The 6,000-nt window shown below is 44.5% G+C and overlaps 1 protein-coding gene across 4 annotated transcripts in view; it reads right to left on the bottom strand.

The window, feature by feature from the left end:
• The window catches only part of BCL9 (BCL9 transcription coactivator), a 92,089-nt gene extending 88,742 nt beyond the window's left edge, over window positions 1–3,347 (bottom strand). For all 4 annotated transcript variants that reach the window (XM_037826205.1, XM_037826203.1, XM_037826206.1 and 1 more), the window contains exon 1: window positions 3,127–3,347. The gene's annotated coding sequence lies outside the window, so the exon portion shown is untranslated. The remainder of the gene's footprint in view (window positions 1–3,126) is intronic.
• Between the last annotated feature and the right edge of the window lie 2,653 nt (window positions 3,348–6,000).

The raw sequence follows: 6,000 nt of genomic DNA on the forward strand, positions 1-6,000 counted from the left end.
CTGAGGAAGACCACAAATAGGAGAGAAGAAAAGAAGATGAGTTTACCTTTGATATCATCAAACCTGAAGGATTTTAATAATCTAACCAAAATGGGAGCAGCTGAATAGGTTTTTTTTTGGATTATCACCCCTTTATAAAGAGATATGTGTCCTTGTTGGGAGGGGTGGGAAATGTCATTTCACCATCCTTATTGTCTTTGGAATCCCAAGATGACAGTGATAATGGTGGAGTTTCCTGCAGCTAAGTATTTAGTATCAACTGGACTAGCTATGGAGTAAATAGAGTGAGGGAAGAACCTCACAGAGCACAGGTGTCCTCCAACACCCATTAGGGTTTAACACAACGCAGAGGCTACAGCTAATGTGAATTAACTAGATATATGACAGTTATATAGGCCGACTCACAAGTGTGAAGTTATTTAGTAGTACAAGTGTAAAAGGCTAGCAGATATTATTGGTGTGTCTACTGGACTGTGTGCCAAGAAAGAGAAAGAATTTTCTACAGTCTGGAAACTCTGGGCTCTTGGGTAAGTAGGAATGCCACTGGTGGAATGGCGGCGGGCTGGGGCAAGGGAATTCAGCCACAAAGAGAAACAGGACAGTTAGTTCATGTCTTGTTATGGACTTTTGTTCAATAACTTATGCAAGTTTATGCACTGCCTTATAGGATCTGCATGTTGTTCAATACAAATTATCAATATTATGATGACTGATTTATGTAACTATGAGATTAACATCAGTCAAACCACTGAGATGGGAAACTCTTTGAGGGCAGGGGTCACATCTGCCTTGTTCTTTCCTACATCCTCAATGCCCAGCAAATGCCTAAAAAAAGATTACATGACTGTACAAATGGATGCACGAATAGATGCATGCAAATTCATATTGTGACACGTGTGATGTTCGTGCCTTCTCATGCATGAGCAGGGCAGAACGAATGTACTATAATCCCATTAGGTGCGTTTCTTTGGCTGTCTCAAGGGCTGGAGTATGTAAATTCAAGTGCGGAGGTGAGGTAGGGTGGGACCCTCGGACACTCTGAATCCCAGGGTGTAATCTTATACTACCACACTTCATTGACCCCCTCTCAGAGCACTGCTTATCTTAGCGTCCTCATCTGAAACACGATGAATAACCTTTCGTTTCACTTCCAGTTCTGAAATTCTAACATTTTAGGAAGGCATCAACCCTGAAATCTTGCCAGAGACAAACCATGGCAAGGCTCTTCTGCCTACAAAGTAGAAAACAATTAAGTTACCAGATATGAAGTACAGCTCTATTTCAATAAAACATTAAATGTGGAGTTGCAAGGCCCTTCTTGCCAGACCCAGGCCAGTTAATATCTTTCCTTCATGCTTTCCCACACCCAGAAGTCAGATTCACCAAGCCTCTGATGGAAAAATATAAATACTCTCAACCAGGGCTGGCCCTTTGCTTCCATCTCCAGCTTTCACACAGGGTCCGTCTGGTAAACATTTGCAATTAGAATGGAAGGCAGCACAGCCTCCCAGATTTTCACAGATTTTGGGGGGCAAGTAGTAGAGTCACAGAAAACCTAGAATTAGGTAAGAAAGAGAAATTCTCCCCAGAGAATTAAGAAAGCTACAACGGAGAGCCTTGAAAACAATTACTGTGTAAGAACAGGAGAAAGGAAATACACAAATTCAAGAAAATAAGCAGACATCATTTCTTTAAAAAATTTTAAAGATGAATATCAGGAACTGATTTTAGCCTTCTACCTCTACCTCTTAGATGTCACTTTAAAAAGCAAAAGGCTTTTTCTTTTTTATCCACAAAACCACCAGTGAGTCAACAGCCTTCACACTGTTACTCTCAAATACAGTTTAGATATTTACTCTCTGATAAATAGCAACTGTAAATAAATCTCATTTAATCTCTAAAAGCCACAATAAAAATCTTTAACCTCGAAGGTAGAGTTTGCAGATGAGTCTACATGCCCCGCCAGCACCAGAAAACACAAGGTCTTGTATAAACTACTATAGCAGGAGGCACATTTTCTCTCTCAAGCATCTTACATTGACCTTCTTTTTAAAAAATATATGTACAAGGGAGGAGGAAAGGGGAAAACCCAACCCCTCCCACCCTATTCTCTTTACAAATCAGCCAATAAATCTAAGGAAAAGACACAAGAGAAAAGGACAGAAGCCAACAGGTGGAAAAAGGCTTTTTGTTTCCTGAGAAAAGCTCAGACACTTGATCTGTGCTCCCGGGTCTATTTGTCTCGGGGTGTCTTTAATGATGGTTTTATTATCATGATGATGATGATCAAGAATAATGATAACACTCCTACTTTGTGATTGCACAGCATTTCTAGCTTGACGATTTCTCCAAGCGTTTAGACACAGTAATCTGTTCTGTTTGGCTAAATCTCTGGGAGGCATGCAGCATCCCCAATTAGCCATCTGGATCTTACGGGTGGGGAAACTGAGGCACCGGACACCCCACAACTCCTTTACGTTATCTACCACCGGAGAAATCCCTGAGACTGGAAAAGTTTCTGAATTGTCTGGTGACAGAGTTCTCTCGCACTCCCTTCTTGCCTGCCATGCCGCTCTTCCTTGGAGAGTCTAGGTTCGGGTGAAAAGGTTTGGGGGACCTCCCTTCACAGCAAGGCACGCCAGGGCGGTGTGTGGGAAGTCCACAAGCACACAGAGACCCACAGGCGCACACGCATACACAAAGCTCGGTGCAGTCTCCGCAGTAACTCGGCAGAGCCCCAGCTAGCTCTTGCTCAGCCTGGGAACGCACAGATCCGAGCTCGCAAGGCCTCCTTGGGCTCCGGGCTGGGGCTTCTCTGAACGAGGGCTCTTCCCTTCTCTCTTTTTTTTCCTCCCTCACACCCTCTACCCTCACACCCTCCTCCCACCCCTCGCCATCCACCCCTTCTCCCCCACCAACCCAGATGCACAGATCGTGTTACTGGGGTTCCCTCCAAAGAGAGGCCATCCCCAGCCCCGGGCGCCTTTAAAGACTTCCAGGGGCAACGCAGGAGAGCTCCAATCGCAGGACCCCAGCGCTCCTCCTGAGCAGCGCAGGAATGAGACTCCCACTTCCAGCACAGTCGAACAAGCCTGCCACAGAAGAAGGAATTGTTAGGGCTCTTACCTTTTTTATGAGGAGAAATTCTGGAGAATCATTTCAGAAACTGAGGGGGGAAAGTGAATGAGGACAAAAAAGACCCTTTTCCTGCAATCCCTGGCCTCCTGGTATCAAGACACTAGGACAACATCAAAGCAACTTAGGGGGAACACTTTAGGGGCCTATTGTCTGCTCTGGTCTGATCTGTTTTTCTTCTGACTCCCCCTCTTGCTGCGGTGACACTTGGTACGGCCCAGGCATTCATGCCAAGTAGCTTTCACACATGGAAGCTTGTCTCAAGCAATTGCTGACAAGCCACAAACAAGACATTCTCCCTCCCTTCTCTGCGCCCCCCCTCCTCCCTCCCCCCTTTCCTCCTCCCCCCTTATCTCCCCTCCTCCTTTCTTCTGAATGCAAACTAAAACTCTCCAGTGACAGGCAAGCTTGCAGGCTTGGCCTAGCTGGGCACGCAGACACACACGCGCGCGCGCTTACACACACACACACACACACACACACACACACACACTCGCTCTCGCACGCAAGCAGCTCAGCTAGTTGCTGCTGCACTGGTGGAGTTAAGAGACAGGAAAAAGCCCAGGCTGAGTTGGGGGCAGGGACAGAAAGGGAGAGAGCGGGAGAGCCGCCTCCCATGTCCTGGTAAAATGGCAGAAGAGAGGTGAGCCCTTTGGAAAAACAGCAGTGGCCACACACGTGTGCACACATATATACAGACACGGAGACAGGCCGAGCTCCAGGAAGACTGAAATAAATGAGCCGACAAAGCGAAAAGCCAAGTCCCGTCAGCTTCAGATTGGAGGAGTGGGGGGATAAGAGGGTGGGTGGACCCAGTGCCGGGGTTTCTGTTGAATGTTGAGGTGGTTTTTCTTCTTTTTAGTGGGAAAAAAAAATGTTCCCTAGGATCTAGCTTTTCTTCACTGCATAATTGAGCAAAGACTTGACCTACTAGTTAAAATAAAACCACGAAATGTGTAAATTTGCGAGTAAACTTAACTGTGGGTTCAACTTGTACCCAGGATATTTTTTAAGTGGAGCAGTTTTTAAAGCAGAAACCCTAGAGAGCAGTAGCAAGGAGAGTAGTAAGAAGTAGTGTAAACTATTAGAGCTGTGAAGTGTGATGCTAAAGTTACTGATTGCCAGGCTGCTGGAATTTATGGGGGGTGGGCAATGAGAGTTGGAGGGGGGAAGGGTGAGTCTCTGCTAGCTGTTTTCTAGGAATGAGGGGAGAATGAGGTAAGATAATGAATATGGCGAGAAGCAAGCAGGAATTTGATTGGTGTGGAGGGAGGAGGAAGGTGGGGGTGTAAAGGAGGGAAGAGAGAGAGAGAGAGAAACACTGCATTAAAAAGAAGAAAAATGGAAGCCCAGAGATTGAAACATGCAGAGTAAATGAGATGGCAAAGGAAGGCATAAAATGGGAGAGAAAAGGAACACAAAGGATGTGCAAATTTGCAGATGGCATGAAATCAGGAGGGCCAGTCAAGATCAGGAAGAAGGACGACGGAATGATTCTATGACGTTCATATTTTTGTGCACAGTGTGGAGTCACAGAGCTCACGAGGTCCCCTCTGTCCAGACCAGGATAGTTAAGCCCATACAACCAGGGTCTGAATGAAAGCTCAGGTCCTAACTGGAGCTAGCCTGGATTTGTATTTTTACATGAAAGCTGCTTATAATCTATTCCTCAGAATCTTCCTCTACAAAATGGATATGATGTGAATACACATCACCCACTCCTTCATAGGACTGCAGGAAAGAATAAATTATGACTTTTTACACTTAGTACTAGCTAAACGGCATGTCACTACCTGAAACTCACCAATCAAGGACACATCCTTGTTTCTGCTACATTTTTCCCTTAATTCATTTCTCCATTATCACTGATCCCTAGAACTGTCTGTCCCAACTCTCATTAATAATGATGATGATGGTGATAATGATAATAATAAATTACTTTTTATTGAGTATTTACTCGATTCTAGGCATTTTTCCAATCATGTATCCCTGAACTAATTTCTATTAATACCATCTCCACTCACAGATAATAAAAATGAGGCACAGAGAGGTTAAGTAACTCGTTCAAGATAACGCAGCAAGGTAGAGGTAGAGCTGAAATCACATTCAGGTCTGTGTGATTCCAAAGCCCCAGCATTTAACTACCACATTGTGTCCTCACATTCAAGTAGCTAAGATTCTCCATGGCACTGCAACTCCAGTCAGCCAAACAAGAGCACAGTTTCTTTCTGCACCCCAGGGCTGGGTTTGGATCTTCTCATTTTGAGCCAAGGGACCTTCTGACCTCCCTTTAACAGGCTACTGACTCACCATCCACTTTGTAATGGTGCTGACTCACAATACACAATCAGGCTTCCCAAGCAAGAATTGCACAGAGGGTCAACTTACCCCTTAAAACTATACAGTATTTTTCAGATTGCCAGGCAGGAGAAGGCCAGCTAAGACCAGGAAAGTTTCCCTTCCTTAGAAAACTTTTTGTTTTAAAAGCAAATAAAAGCACCTACAAGACATTGATGATGATGATGACGATGACAACTAATATTTATATTGATCACTTACAAGTAAGAAATACCCCCTAAGATATAAGCTACTATTTCTTCCATTTTCTAGATGAAGAAGCTGAGGCACAGAGGTTAAGTAATGTGCTAAGGTCACTCAACCACAGCCTCAGGCAGTCTGCCTCTCTGGAAACCATGCTCTCCACCACTATGCTAGACTGCTAAGAGGACAAAAAGAGTGGTTGCCATGATTAGAGTGAAAATCTAAATGCTCAATAAAAGAGGGGAAAAGCAATAATAATCCTAATATTTTCACATGAATTGTTTTAATCTCTTGGCATCTTCCATGAGTAGCTAATGAAGAGGG

This window comes from Choloepus didactylus, chromosome 2 (genome assembly GCF_015220235.1).
Source record: "Choloepus didactylus isolate mChoDid1 chromosome 2, mChoDid1.pri, whole genome shotgun sequence".
Classification (NCBI taxonomy): Eukaryota; Metazoa; Chordata; class Mammalia; order Pilosa; family Megalonychidae; genus Choloepus; species Choloepus didactylus.